Below are 15,416 nucleotides of genomic sequence, written 5' to 3'. Positions count from 1 at the left end.
CGTTGCGGAGACATTTTTTTTAAAACACCTCTGGAAAAAAATCCGCCATTACAGAATAGGGCAAGGCCGTTCACTTTCCTATGCCAGGCTAACGTGAGGAGGGCGTGGTGCTGTGGTGGGGGTAGGCTGATGCCCAAAAGGAAAATGGCGTATGCCTGGGTGCGGGCGGCGCCATTTTGCTTTTGGGCACGGACGCAGCTAGGCCCTCCACACCCGCAACAGTCTAGTATTGAGTCCGTGGCAGCAGGGTTAGGAAACCCCGTGCGAACAGCCGACGCCATTTTCCAGAGAGAGGCAGTGACATAGAGCCAGCGTAGGCTGAGACACGGGAGGAGCGGGGTTTGTACACATTGGGGCTGCAGTCAGCTCAGGCTCTGCAAACACCTTTCCCCCCGCTCTCCTCTAGCGGTCCTTGTAGGTTTTCAGTCAGTGCCGCGCAGCTTTATCCCTGCATCTCAGAACCGCTGCCGTCCATCTGTCTAACGGTCCCCGGGGCTGTCTGACGTCGCTTTTCCTGTCACCCCACAAGCTGCTGGGAGTGATCGGCTCTAGTAGTAGGTGCACGTCTCCCGTTAGCGGCCGTAGAGCTCACCCGTTACGGGGGGGTGTTGCCATTTCTCGTTGACGGTGTTGTGTTTGCTGGCTTTGGCACGTTGGAGGTAAGTTCTGGGGACGTCTCTCTCTCTGACGTTCTCTCCCACCTGTCTCTTTATTCGTACTCCACAATGTTAATGGCAGTCCTGTCGTCTTACATGTGTGTGGGGTGTGTAAGTCCTGGGGTGGGTGTGAGGATGTGTCTGCTCTCTAGTGTGTAGCCGGGTGTTCATGGTCAGATGTGCCTCAGCCTCCCTGAAGAGGGGCAGGAGGGAGAAATATGGCGGGTTTCATGGTCAGCAGTGATGGAAGCTAGAGGGACAGACAGCCTCATTGATGGCTTTTCTATGGATTGTGTGTGCCTTCTCTTTCCATGCATTCACCTTTGTATATAGCAGAGAGGCTGCAGATGGCTTCCTCTTGCATGTGTCATGGCTTGTCTTGCAGGCCTGTTTCTTTAGATCTTTTGGACATTGTTGCATTCTGCAGAAAGCTCTGGGTTGGTTCTGATGGAGGTGGTGGTTATATGCAGGCTCATACATTGTTTATGTGCAGGTATAATACACATTGGTTACTGTGCATATGGTTCCCTTCTCCATATTACAGAATTCCTGCTCCCCCTGTGATCTGCATCTCCATAGCTGTTCCCTGTTTTAGGCTGGGAGGTGATGTCCAGTGATGGATCTGCATTGGAGGGAGTCATTTAATGTATCTGCATAAAGAAGGCATTGAGTGATCCTGGCATTAATATGGCAGACAGTATGGGCAGATTCTGTTGTGTACGCAAAAGGAAAACATGGATGTGATGCTCAGGAGGGCTGGTGTGTACATCCTCTCACACCCTCTGCAAAGCTGTAGGTCTTTCCAGGGCTTTCTGCTCACAGGCTGCAGACATGGATGGGGGAGGAACAAGCGATCCTGTATGTGTGTAAGCCAGGCCAGCTCAGACACAACACCATCACACAAAGGAAGGGAGCAACCATGCTTCCTATCTCCCTGCTATAACACACACTGTGTTATATGGACATAATCTGATGGATGTGTGCCCCTCCTCTGTCATGCAGAATACATTGACCCCCACCCCCCTACTTTGTGCTTTGGAACCTTAATCGGGTTGTTTGTTGACCTAACTTGCTTGTCCCTCTTTTTCTATAAATAATACTAATTGGAGGATTCCTTTCACTTATTGCTTCTGGCAGTAGAAGGTACCTTGAGAGAAATGATCTTACTTACTTGGTAAGAAAGATCATTTGTTTTCAGTATCTCCCTCTTTTGTCCTTTGGAGAGGCTAAAAATGGCGGCCCCCGGCTGATGTTGTAATCTAATCATCTCGGGTTCTCCACACCCCATGCAGCACACATGTCTGCAGTACACACATATGTGGTTAAGGCAAAGGAGAGTTTCTGCAAATAATACCTTTATTGCAGTAGCTCTGACGTAGTGGCCTTGTGTGCTATAAAATAATGCACTATAGGGATTGTGGGGTTCTGAAAGAAAAGTGATTTTAGAATATGTTTAACCCAAGACTGCTCGTTATGGTGGTTGAGCATTGGGTTTAACCCTAGAACTAGCTGCTTCAACTTGAAATTGAAGGCTGTAAAGCTTAGCAGGATTTCTGTAGGTGCCTTCTGCTGTGAAGCCAAGGGGGCGGTGATAGGGGAGTGCATAGTGTATACTCCTGTGTATATTGTCTTCCTGCTCTAGTTTAACCTACTGTTGTCCTGCTGACATTATACTTCTCTGTTCTCATACAATGTACTGGGTATTGGTTATATTCTTCACTTCCTGATATTCTTAGTTTTTTGGTTTTAAGCTTCTTATTTTGCAGTTGTGGTATAGATACTGAGCATCTATTTACTTTGAAATTTGATATTCCTGTTGGCATCCTCCAGGACCCATTTTCTTTTCTTTAAATACAATGCAATAGTGCCTCAGATCATGCTGTATTGGGAACTAACAGAATTTCTTACCCCTGCAAAGCACATTAATAGAGATGAGTGAACTGGGTTCGAGTCGATCTGAACCCGAACGTTCGGTATTTGATTAGCTGGGGCTGCTGAACTTGGATAAAGCTCTAAGGTTGTCTGGAAAACATGGATACAGCCAATGACTATATCCATGATTTCCACATAGCCTTAGGGCTTTATCCAACTTCAGCAGCCACCGCTAATCAAATGCTGAACGTTCGGGTGGGCTCGAGGTTCGCTCATCTCTACACATTAAGTTTAGTTGGGGTGCGTATCACCATATTTTTTTTTCTTCTTTTATTCTGCTCTCTCATAGAAGCAGAATGAAAAAATAGAGGCAGTGAATCTTTTACATGCTGCAAACTGATAGCACCTGATGGACCCCATTACCTTTACCTGTGGTCTGTCTGGTTTGCGTTATGGTCTCTGGCATCTTAATGGACAAAAATAGCTAGTCAGGGATTTTTGATGCAGTCGTATTCTAACAGGTGTGGACAAGGCCTTAGTTTGATTCTAAGAAGTGGAATGTTTTTACACTTTAGTCTCTTTAGTGAGTTTTTTTTGCCATTGATCTCTAGGTAATCCTGTTTTTTCACATTAGATTTTACTCCTTGGTCAGCTGCTTACTTTTCCTTATTTAGCTTATAGTAAATTATTGGATCTAGCCAGTTACTCCTAAATATTTTCCACAGATTTGTAACTTTGTGGGTTGTACAATATCAGGGTCTTAGGGCCATATGAGACTGCCTGATATTTAGGCGCAAGCGAGCGCCGACCTGTCAGGGCAGTGCTTGCTGTTTGTGCTATTACACGCACAGACATCGAGCAAGGGGAGCAGTGGAAGGGGGTTGTCCTGATGATCTTTAAGTCATCTGTCTGGACCTTAAGGCCCTATTCGTTGAAAGACAAACAACTTGTACAGCCATGATATGCCGCCGTGGAAAAGGAGCGGCGGCAGCAGACCGCTGCTGTATGCTATGGGCTGCCCGGATGATCTAGCGATCACCCAGGCAGCTCCCTGCGGCCCCTCCTGGACTCATTCGCTCGCTGCAGCCGCATAAAATAGCGCTAACAGCGCTCGTTTGCTCCTGTCAGTCAGCCCGTGGAATAAGGCCTTTAGGAGAAAATGTCAGTCTGCTGCTGCCTATCCTATTAAACGGAGGGATGGCCATTGCTATAGGATATTGGAAATAAACACAGTTCCAAGGGACTGGACTTGGTGGGTTCTTCAGAGTGATAAGATGGCTATACATCTTCATTACTGTCAGTTGAACTATCATTTGGCTGTCCGTTATCTCTCCTATCTTCCCCATACACATGAACATTTGTGAGGCACAGCAACAGTTCCTGTGTTCTCTATGTGGAGGTAAGAAGTAAGCCACAGCCAGACAGCTCGAGCAGTGGCTTATCTCTCTGAGAAGGGGTTGGGCAGTGAAGTTGCATCACGCTTGCCCACCCCCTCTCTCTAGATTAGTTTTTGCAGGGCATCCTGCAAGTCTGCTCCCACAATTTTCCGCATATGATGATAGATTGGACAGGATAGTGTACCTGGACAACTCCATTAAAAACAACAGGTCTCATTGCTAGTGTTCTGTAAAAAGCCGCCAGTACCTTGTAGTGCCAGAGAGCTGGTGGGACTTTCAAAATATTGGTCTTAAATGCACAGTGGGCATGGAGGTGGAGTGGCATTGACATGTTATGATGCTGCCTCTGCTCTCCTCCACTCAGGCTTGGCTGCCTTAGCCATGGACTTTGCATTAAAAGTGACTGGGAGGAGAGCATAGGCAGCATGACTAGATGCTACTGCAACTCTGTCCTGATGCCTACTTACTGGGAGCAGAGGTTTAAGGCCATTGTTTCTAAAATGTTGTGCCCAGCAGCTTCAAGATTCTGGAGAAGGTTTACAGAGCACCAGTAACATGACCGATACCATTTAAAGAAAATGTGTCTAAAGTACATGCTGCAATTATAGTGATGCTTATGCTCCCATTGAGAACCTTGGTCATTGTTTAAAGAGATATTGGGTCTGATATAAAAGTGCTGCTTACACATAAAAGCATTTATAGTAATCTGTCACATGTAACAGACATGATGCTGAAATTAATGTCACTGCTGCTTACTTTTCATGTGTTTGTAAGTGCAGTGAGATATGACTGCATCTGTAAGCCCTGTTTACACTGGGTTTTGTGCCAAAACTGCATGAAATCTGAACAGGCTGTCCCATACTTAAAGGGGTTGTCCGGCGATAAAAAATTATTCACAGAATAACACACATTACAAAGTTATACAACTTTGTAATGTATGTTATATCTGTGAATGGCCCCCTTCCACGTGTCCCACCACCCCCACCCGTGTACCCGGAAGTGTGGTGCGCTATACATTACCTGTCACGTGCCGACCACGGTCTCCGATCCTCAGCAGTGACGTCTTCTTCGGGAGGCCGGTGGATCTTCCCGAGTGCCGGCCGCCCTCTGCAGCGTCATCCGAAGCTCAGCCGCGATTGGCTGAGCATAACTGTGCTCAGCCAATCGCGGCTGAGCAGCTGATGACGTGGCCGCGTCATCAGCCGCTCAGCCGCGATTGGCTGAGCACAGTTATGCTCAGCCAATCGCGGCTGAGCTTCGGATGACGCTGCAGAGGGCGGCCGGCACTCGGGAAGATCCACCGGCCTCCCGAAGAAGACGTCACTGCTGACGATCGGAGACCGTGGACGACACGAGATGCGGTGAGTATAATGCACCACACTTCCGGGTCTAGCGTGGGTGGGGGGAAACACGGGGAAGGGGGCCATTCACAGACATAACATACATTACAAAGTTGTATAACTTTGTAATGTGTGTTATTCTGTGAATAATTTTTTATCGCCGGACAACCCCTTTAAGAATGGGGTTTCCACAAGCCCATTCACATGCCACAAAACATATCTATGCAGATTTGTCTTCACTGTAGGGGAAAAAACATCCCCCATGGAGGAAAGTATTCACTTATTTGGATGGAAGCACTAAAGATTAGCCCCTTTAATTATAATACTAAAGCTCTGGACCTCTGTCCTTAGTAGAAGTTGGAAGGTGGAGTTACGAAAGGGTAGACTGCATTACCTTTGACATATTCTTATAACTTTTAAGTTTTGTCAAACAAGTTAATATTAAACTGTTAAATTAAAATAATAATAATTTTTATTACTATAGTGCCACAGATTCCGCAGCACTTTACAATTCAGGGGGTACATACATAGACAAAAATAGACATTACAGAGATATACATATAATTATCCATACATGAGGAGTAAGGGCCCTGCCCGCATACATGAGCTTACAGACTATTAGGAAGGGGTTTGAGACAAAATGGCAGAGGGGCAAAGTGCTTTATTGTTCTTATGGTCCGGCCATCTTTATAAATAAGATAGGTTCACCCACCCTTACCTGCACTTTCACCAACCAATGCCTGCATGCACAGGTCTAAGTGCTTAAATGCTTGGCGTGTTTGTGGTTGTTGGGGGGGGGGGGGGGGAGCGGTGTTGATTGAGGGTAGCAGTCAAATTAGGGAACCTGGTAAGCCTGCTTGAACAGATGGGTTTTGAGGGCATGTTTGAAGCTTTGGGTATTGGAGGTGAGTCTGACAGTCTTGAGTAATGCATTCCACAGAACTGGTGCATCTCGGGTGAAGTCAAGAAATGAATTTTACAAATATACCTGTCTTGGACCCCACTGGTGTTTGATCAACACTGTACGAAGTGTATGTCTACCTTTAGGGTCTCCATACATGTTATTTGAGATGAGCGAACCTTAAGCATGCTCTAGTCTATCCGAACCCGATCGTTCGGCATTCGATTAGCGGTGGCTGCTGAAGTTAGATAAAGCTCTAAGGTTGTCTGGAAAACATGGATACAGCCAATGACGATACCCATGTTTTCTACATAGCCTTAGGGCTTTATTCAACTTCAGCAGCCACCGCTAATCAAATGCTGAACAATCTGGTTCGGATAGACACGAACATGCTCGAAGTTTGTTCATCTCTACGTGTTATACTTTTGTCGTCCATACCCACCGCTCGCAGGGCGTTTAGCTGTTAGTATAAGGTATATGGGGCTCTCCTGACTGTCCACCAGCAGATGTTGATGATGATCTTGGTGGAGATGGGTCGGGTGTGATGGAAATTCACTGCCCGACCCCTTAAGGCCCTTTTACATGGGCCGACAGTGAGGAGCAAACGAGCGCTGTGAGCTGCCCGGGGGATCGCTGATCTTTGGGGCAGCCCATTGCATATCGCGGCAGTCTGCTGCCACCGCTCCTAGCAGATCGCTGCTGTGTAAGTCGTTTGTCTTTTAACATGGTTAAAGACAAACGACTTCAACAATCAGCCGACAATAGTGATGTCGGCTCATCGTTGCCTCCTATTCCACGGGACAATTATTGGCCGAATACGACCGATAATCATTCCGTGGTATAGGACCTTTAGTTCTTGGGTTGATAAACGTCAGTCAGGATGGGAGAGATAAGGGACATCCAAACAATCATCTGCTATTAGTTTAATGGAATGGCCTTAAACGGGTTAAATCTGGGGGGGGGGGGTTATGATAGGTGGGGATGGATAGGAGATCCACACGGTGAACAGCATAAACATAAAGAGGCCGAAAATGCAGAATTTCTTTTTTTTTTTTTGCTTTTTTTATATATGGGGAAATAATTAAAAACAATATAAAATTTCCACCAACACCAATAGGCTACCAATAAAAGCCACAGATCATGGTGCAAGAAATGAGCACCCAAATAGCCTGTGTGGGTGGAAAAATGAGCTATGCCAAGGAGGAATAAATGTAGAGCATTACTTCAGTGTGACCTGGTCATTTCTTTTTTATTTTACAAAAGAAATTACTCCATTCTACTGAAATCTTGCAGTTGTCATGTTGCCCACTAGAGTTAAAGCGTAACGGTCATTTTTCTTTTGCAGAAATCAGTAGTATAAGCGATTTTAAGAAACTGTATAATAGATTTTATTAGGCAAAAAAGCCTCTTGTTCAAAAAGCAATATCCCAGCCTCCCCCTCACTTCTTATCTGTGCATTATCAGGCAAACCAGTCTTCATTACAGAGAAGCCAGTGAAGATGGGTTCTGCTGGGTTCATTATATCCTATAGACGGGGGAGGGGCAGAGGGAGATGAGTGAGCAGGAAGAGGAGACATGAAGGTCAGCTGTTTGTAGTCTGTCTGGGCACCTAAAACGCTGGATTCAGGGGTCAGAAAGGTCAGTGCTTACCTAGAAACTTGCTGGGTGTTGTGCTGTCCAGGACTGCTTCGTGCTCACTCACTCCTTTTAGCCCCTCCCCTCTCCATAGAGCATAATGGACACAGAAATCCTGCTTCTTCTGAAGGGGGGAGCTAAGAAAACAGCTTTTTTAGTACAGAGGGCAACTCTTTTGGTTTATAAAAACTATAACAGAGTTTCTTAAAATTGCTTGTTCTATAGATATTTATTGTTTTTAGGAAAACGACCCTGAAATGACAGTTACGCTTTAAACTAAAGTCCCTATTACATGAGGCGACAGAGAGGAGCAAACGAATGCTTACCAAGGTGCTCGGATCAATGTCTGAGCTCATTATAGAACCTCACAAATTAATATGTGTCCTGTTAAGTGTAGTTGGTTGATCTCCTCCTCTTCTTGATCACTTTTTATTCTTTTTTTATTTTTCTTTTTTTGCACTTATGTTGTATACTATGCAAAATTAGGTATGTGTGATTCCGCACACAGCTATACTAAATATGACTTTTTGCTTGTATTTCTTATTTCAAAAATGGGAAACGGGGTGATTTTAATTTTTATTATGGAATGTGATTTTTATTTTATTTTTTTTAAATATACAGTGGTGCCTTGGATTACGAGCATAATTTGTTCCAGGACCGTGCTTGTAATCCAAATCCACTCTTAAACCAAAGCAAATTTTCCCATAAGAAATCATAGAAATGCAGACAATGGGTTCCACACTCCAAAAATAATGTTCATACATCCCATAAAGTTGTCCAAGATTGCGGATCCACAATTACAGATCAACTTATTGATTTCTATTGGGCTATTCACACAGTCCATTTTATTGCAGATCCACAATCTTTACCGCAAAAAAATAGGACATGCCCTAGTGCAGATTATGCATTACACAAACTTTATGCTATTCGAGATTAGCACCCCAGTGTGTCTTCAAGATTATTGCAACTCCCAGTGTGAACACAGCACATAACAAAAATGGTAGTGCTGATTCTGTTCTTCATTAAGGGTGCCTTCACACAGACAGGATTTCACGCTGCGAGTTTGCAGCGAAATCGCTGCGGATAAGGGTATAGTGAAGTTCTGTGGGGTCCCATACCCGAAGCGCATTTCGCTGCAAACTCGCAACGTGAAATCTGCTGCGGATTCGGTACGTGTGAAGCTACCCTAAACGGGAAGTTTGGGCAAAATAATTTTAAGATATATTATTCCCCACAAAAAAGTTATGAAAATTACTAATAGACACTTATTATAGGAAACGCACCTATAGTGCACTTTCCCTGCACTTACTACAGCATGGTGCGTTCAGGTCTCTGTAAAGTTGGTGACGTGACATCACCAACTTTACAGAGACCTGAACATGCCATGCTGTAGTACTGTAAGTGCAGGAAAAATGCACTATAGTTGCATTCTTCATAATAAGTGTCTATTAGTAATTTTCATATCTTTTGTTGGGCAATAACAGATCTTAAAATTATTTTGCCCGGACTTCCCTTTTAAGGCCTAGTGTGAATTATGATTACGGTATGGATTACCAATAGAAGTCTATGAAATCCGTATTTTTTAGGAACGTCACAGATGTGATGTCCTTGGAAAACGCAGATCAAATCTAAGCAAACTAGTTAATTTTTTTTTTTTTCACCATTTCAACTTTTTTGCTGATGCGGATGTAGATATGAATTCAGTTACAGACCAATTACCACTGATTACAGAGTACAAATAGCGGACCCATATGTGGACCTGAAAAATCATTGAACATGTGTATGAGCCCCCAAGACCTTATTGAGTCACCCTTATCCTGTCTAGCTGCTGTCTATGCTGCACACAGTGGTTCTGGGTCATAATATTGTGACTCGATTATGTAGTAGCACTTAAAGGAGAAGTCCATCGAAATTTTTTATTAAAGTATTGTATTGCCCCCCAAAAGTTATACAAATCACCAGTATACACTTATTACAGGAAATGCTTATAAAAGTGCTTTTTTTCCCTGCACTTACTACTGCATGAAAACTTCAGTTCCTGGATAACAAGGTGATGTCACGACCCGACTCCCAGAGCTGTGCGGGCTGTGGCTGCTGGAGAGGATGATGGCAGAGGGATGCTCAGTGTCCCTCCAGTACCCTGTGTCCCTCAGTGTCCCCCTGCCATCATCCTCTCCAGCAGCCACAGCCCGCTCAGCTCTGGGAGTCGGGTCGTGACATCACCATTTTATCCAGGAAGTGAAGCCTTGATGCAGTAGTAAGTGCAGGGGAAAAAAACATTTTATAAGCATTTCCGGTACTAAGTGTATATTGGTGATTTGTATAACTTTTGGGGGGCAAAACAATACTTTAATTAAAATTTTTGCCGGACTTCTCTTTTAAAGGAGAAGTCCAGCGAAAATTTTTATTAAAGTATTGTATTGCCCCCTAAAAGTTACACAAATTACCAATACACACTTATTACGGGAAATGCTTATAAAGTGCTTTTCCCCCTGCACTTACTACTGCATCAAGGCTTCACTTCCTGGATAACATGGTGATGTCACGACCCGACTCCCAGAGCTGTGTGGGCTGTGGCCACCTGTGGAGAGGATGATGGCAGGGGGACACTGAGGGACACAGGGCACTGGAGGAACACTGAGCATCCCTCAAATGCTGAAAAGTGCCAAACTTTTATATGGCTTTATTATGCTTGGAAAAAGTCTGATGTAATCAAGCGTTTTTTTTCAAAGAAAAGAAGAAAAAAAAAACTTTATAGTGGAAAAAAAAAACTGTATATTCTTCATATAAATTGTTTTTCTTTTGTGTTGTCCTGGGTCCTCTGTCACAACCTCTCCCTAATTCCAGTCCTTTTGACAGTGCATCTTGCACAAATCCTATTCACAACTGAGATTAGATGAGGATAAAGAATAGGGGTAAGCAGTTTTTCTTAAAGAGGCCCTGTTGCATGTAAGCTACACAGATAGGCTATGTTCACACAGTCTTTTTTCAGGCAAAAACCTGTTATTTTCTTAAAAACAAAGGCTGTTATTTTGCCTAAAAAGATGTTATGGGAACATAGCCTATATTTGCTCTGCATGTCATATATTAATAGTAATAATAATAACATTGCACCAACTTATTCCACAGCACTTAACAATTCTAATACATGTATAATACTGATACAGTACATATATAGACAAAATCAGACATATATAGACAAAATCAGACATATACATGTAACCAGCCTGTCAAACTTGAGGAGTGAGGGCCCTGCATGCAAGATATCCCAATCTATGAATTACAATTTTCCTTTAGTATATGCCTTTTGTTGTCAAATGTTAAATATGTGATCTTCCATTCAGTGGCAGCAGCACATATTTAAATGGGAACTATTCAGGATAACCAAAATTGGTTTTAATAGACCCTACGGGTCCGTTCACATCACGGAATTAGCATGTCAATTCTTTGGGCGTGCACATGAGATATCCTATTGAATCAATGGAACAGGCGGAACTTCAAGCGGAGTACGCTTGAAATCCCATGCTAATTCCGTAGTGTGAACGGACGCTAAAGGTGGAGAAAACCCCCCTCACCCCTTCCCTTCAGTGCCTGCTACATAGGTCATACATAGAACAGTCTCCAATAGGACTCAATAAATCGTGTCCAGACTGCATTTTCTCATCTTTAAATTAGAACTGGTTACACAGAGATTTAGTAAAGTAACCACTTTCCTATTTTTATTAACCCCTTAACGTCAGTAACGTGTATATATACATTCCTACTGCACATACCTTGTGCAATAGGAATGTACATATACGTTCCTGACTTCAGGGGGTTTGATGTGTGCGGGACTGCTGCAGTGGGAGTCCAGGGAGCCAGGGTAATGACAGGCAGCTGCGATCCCACAGCTGCTTGCCATTAACCCCTTAAACGCGGTGATCTATAGCGACCGCTGCGTTTAAGGTACTCTGTGACAGAACAAGCTTCTGTCACTGAGTGCCGACGGGTGGGGGTAAGTCACTTACCTCCGTCCTGTTGTATCGGCGATCTATGAATAGAGTCTGCTCTCAGGCAGGCTCTATATATAGATTGCAGATAACACCGATCTATGCTAAGCTATGGCATAGCATAGATCAGTATATGATTGCGTGTTTTAAAGTGAAAAAGTGTAAAAAAAAAAAGGCTTTTGAGGGTAGCTTTACACGTACCGTATCTGCAGCTGATTTCACGCTGCGAGTTTGCAGCAAAATCCGCTGCGGATCCTGGTAGTTTGAAGGTCTATGAGGTTACATATGCGCAGCGGAATTTTCATTCCCCTGTGGATATGTAACCCGGTACATTACCTGCTTGGCGCGGCGGCTGTGTGTGAGGCACAGCTGCGGCGACAAGCAGGTCATGTATGCTGCGGGGTGGGGGGCCGGGTCACAAAAAAGCTGTCAAAACTAGAGATCATGGTGCAAAAAATGACATCCCAACCAACCCTGTAGGTGGAAAAATCGAAACGCTATGGATTTTAGAAGGTGAGGAGGAATGTTGCATTAATTTGACCTCGACATCCATGCATCAAAGGGCTCTGTTTTGAAGGGGTTAATACATAATACATAATTATACATAATTCAGCTAGTATTACCCTACTTAGTTGTTCCTTTGTATCAGAAAATTCCTGGAATAATTTCTTTAGTTAGGGTCGTATTATTATTATTATTATTTTATTATTATTTTATTTTATTTTTTTTTGTGACCACTGGTAAATACATATAGATCTGTGAATAAAGAAACTTCCATTAGATTTACTGCAGGCAAAGAGTAATAGCTCTAGCTGCCTTTGTGATGCTGTGCTGATGCATTTTGGAAAAGATGGCAGATCTGAAAGAGAGGTTGCACCAAGATGGTGTCTGGTCAGTGGTCACATGACCCTGATGCAGTAATGAAATGTGTGTACAGCAGAGCTGCCCTGAATCAAATGACATAGCAGGGATATTAGTGGTCAGTGTGCATTATATGGGCAAAAAAAATCAAGGAAGTGCTCCTTCAAGTAGATGATGGTGAGCTTCGTCCTGTATGTTAAGAAACTGAGGCCACATTCACACATTCTGTGTTCATGGAACACCTGTAACGGAGTCCTCCCCCGACTGGGCAGCTTCTGTGATAAGATGCTGGGAGCGGTGGAACTGTATGCATATGGCAAAGGGATGCTCAGTGTCCCTCCAGTGCCCTGTGTCCCTTGTTGTCCCCCTGCCATCATCCTCTCCAGCAGCCACAGCCTGCACAGCTCTGGTAGTCGGGTCGTGACATCACCATGTTATCCAGGAAGTGAAGCCTTGATGCAGTAGGAAGTGCAGGAAAAGAGCACTTTATGTGCATTTCCTGTAATAAGTGTATATTGGTGATTTGTATAACTTTTGGGGGCAGTACAATACTTTAAAGGGTTAGTGCGGCGGTAAAGAATTATTTACAGAATAACACACATTACAAAGTTATACAACTTTGTAATGTATGTTATGTCTATGAATAGCCCCCTTCCCCGTGTCCCACCACCCCCACCCGTGTACCCGGAAGTGTTGGTGCATTATACATTACCTGATCCGTGTCGCGCATGTCCTCCATCTTGTGCCAAACGTCATCTTCGGCCGGCCGAATCGCTGCCGCCGTACCCCCCTCTGCCGCGTCATAACTGTGCTCAGCCGCGAATGGCTGAGCACAGTTATGCTCAGCCAATCGCGGCTGAGCATCGGATGACGCTGCAGAGGGCGGCTGGCATTTGGAACAGTCGGAGCTGTTCGCCGGCCGTCTGAAGAAGACGTCACTGACTGAAGATCGGAGACGGGGGTCGGCACGTGACAGGTATGTATAGCGCACCACACTTCCGGGTACACTGGTGGGGGTGGTGGGACACGGGGAAGGGGGCCATTCACAGACATAACATACATTACAAAGTTGTATAACTTTGTAATGTGTGTTGTTCTGTGAATAATTCTTTACCGCCGCATTACCCCTTTTAATAAAAAATTTTTGCCGATCTTCTTCTAAACTTCTAAATGGTGCTGAGAACTGCACATATCGATAGGTGGGTGACAATTTCACTTTAACAGTGTCACCTAGGCGGGCTTCATGGCAGTTGGGCCATCTCCTTCTTGAGAGAGGACAGCCCTACTGTCATGAAGCCCGCCGAGATGACCCTGTCATGCAATGAAATGAGGTGTTCTTAAGAAAGAAGCCACAGACAAGTTTTATACAAGTATAATCGTATGTGCAGCATTTAGGCATGTGGATGGTGTGGAGAACCGCACATAGAGAAAGAGGGGGTGACAGTATCGCAAGATGTTACCTAATATACCTGTATTACAAGAAATGAGATAGACACTGTGCTGACAGTTTTTCTCTTCATCCAGAAGTTTGGGTCTCCAAGAATACGAACATTCAATGAGACTGTCATTCGCGTGATGCCCGTTTGATCCAATGGGAGTGACATCTATTATGACCTTATTGCATGTTTGTATCCATGCAGAGCCTAATTTTTTGATGGAAAGAGGAGCTTGTTGATCCGGCAGTGCGATGTCATGACAGATACATTTTAAATCATTTAGCACTTTCACAGAATGGAGGGGTATTTAAAGGAGAAGTCTGGCGGGAAAGTTAAACATCTTTAAGGGCAGGAGGTGGTGGGGTGGGGGGAATAAAAAACACACTATGCTTAATGCACTTGGAGCCCGTACTGTGCCGCATCACGTAGCTCCTAGACCCTGCCTGCTATTATTTTCTCTCAGTTTCAGGTATGTCATGACCCGGGATCCACGTCACAGACTGGACTGCTCAGACAATCGGTGACTGCAGCGGTGCCCTTCTCCAGTCGCTGACTGCTTGAGTGGGGCATCCGTCAGCCGGGTGGTGACATAGGGTTTTTTTTTTTTGTCACTTTTTGGAGCAATTGCTATATTGTTCAAACATTTGCAACTTTTGTGATATTTATGACTAGTCTTATAGGCATTTATTGTGTCTGACTTTTATGCACACACTGCTCACAAACTTGCATAGATAAGGCTGGTGGTACATACACTACAAATGATAAATTTCTCCTAGTATTTGTACTCTGCTGTGGGAGCAAGGGGGGCTGTTGTTGTTAACTAAGCTTTTTCTTTCTTTTGTTCTTTGCCCATATTGTTACTGCTCATGTAGAGTACCTTTAAAGGGGTAAAGCAGCGGTAAACAATTATTCACAGAATAACATACATTACAAAGTTATACAACTTAGTAATGTATGTTATGTCTGTGAATCGCCCCCTTCCCGTGTCCCACCACCCCCACACGTGTACCCGGAAGTGTGGTGCATTATACATACCTGATCCTTGTCGCGCCCGTCCGCCATCTTGTGCCAAGACGTCATCTTCGGGAGGCTGGCCGAATCGCTGCCGCCGTCGCTGATGCCGGACCCACTCTAAGCATCTGATGACGCTGCAGAAGGCGGCCGGCACTAGGGACGGTCGGAGCGGTTCGGCCAGCCGTCTGAAGATGACGTCTTGGCACAAGTTGGCGGACATGCGGGACACGTGTGTTATTCTGTGAATAATTTCTTAGCGCCACACTACCCCTTTAAGGGTGGGTTCACACATACCTGAATCGCAGCCTATTTCAC

General features: G+C 44.5%; 1 protein-coding gene across 6 annotated transcripts in view; it reads left to right on the top strand.

The window, feature by feature from the left end:
* Window positions 1-226: 226 nt before the first annotated feature.
* Window positions 227-15,416, top strand: part of KMT2E (lysine methyltransferase 2E (inactive)) — an 84,608-nt gene continuing 69,418 nt past the window's right edge. For 4 of the 6 annotated variants that reach the window (XM_069977817.1, XM_069977795.1, XM_069977810.1 and 1 more), the window contains exon 1: window positions 228-659. The gene's annotated coding sequence lies outside the window, so the exon portion shown is untranslated. Of the gene's footprint in view, window positions 660-15,416 lie in introns of all 6 variants that reach the window. The other 2 variants (XM_069977788.1, XM_069977776.1) reach the window with 2 other exon arrangements.

This window comes from Dendropsophus ebraccatus, chromosome 1 (genome assembly GCF_027789765.1).
Source record: "Dendropsophus ebraccatus isolate aDenEbr1 chromosome 1, aDenEbr1.pat, whole genome shotgun sequence".
Classification (NCBI taxonomy): Eukaryota; Metazoa; Chordata; class Amphibia; order Anura; family Hylidae; genus Dendropsophus; species Dendropsophus ebraccatus.
This window is presented reverse-complemented; position numbering and strand designations above follow the sequence as displayed.